The 552-nt window shown below is 51.4% G+C and overlaps 1 protein-coding gene across 1 annotated transcript in view; it reads right to left on the bottom strand.

Moving 5' to 3' along the window:
• LOC119593979 (poly(rC)-binding protein 3-like) overlaps nucleotides 1–552 on the bottom strand; it is a gene marked incomplete in the record, with an annotated part of 48,552 nt that overhangs the window by 19,908 nt on the left and 28,092 nt on the right.

Below are 552 nucleotides of genomic sequence, written 5' to 3'. Positions count from 1 at the left end.
ATTATTCTTTCACCTGCCAAGCCCGATGATATTTTTTTAAATGTCGGTGCGTCCTTGTACAAAAAAATGCGAACCATAAAAAATGTAGACATGTAAATCCGATTTATTCCATTTATCTTCGCATTCTTCGCCGCAAAAGGTCAATGCCACTTCAAGCGGCGATATCAACAGTGCGAATTCCACGCTGCAGAACGAGGCAGAACTTCGAAATTTCCTACTTTTCTCTTTCTCTTTCCCTCCCCCTCCTTTCCCCCATGCTGTCACTGTACTCCTTCGCCCCCTCTCCCCTCCCCATGCTGTCACTATACCCCTTCACCCCTCCCTCTCCCCGGCCTCCTCCGTCCATCTCCCTCAGGTGATAAATCTACCGGCATCTCCCTCTTTAGAACAATCTCTTCCCTCCCATCCTCTTCCCCAAGGCTTCTTGTGGGGATTGGCTTTATGATCTGCCTCCCCCTCCTCTCTGCCCCCCCCCTCGCACTCTACCGGCCCCTGCCTCCGGGGTTGGGTCGCCCGGCGGTTTACGTAATGAATTGGGATTTGTCATTCGTC

Source organism: Penaeus monodon, chromosome 33, assembly GCF_015228065.2.
Source record: "Penaeus monodon isolate SGIC_2016 chromosome 33, NSTDA_Pmon_1, whole genome shotgun sequence".
In the NCBI taxonomy this organism is placed as follows: Eukaryota; Metazoa; Arthropoda; class Malacostraca; order Decapoda; family Penaeidae; genus Penaeus; species Penaeus monodon.
The sequence above is the reverse complement of the archived record's forward strand: the minus strand, read 5'-3'. Positions and strand labels throughout refer to the sequence as shown.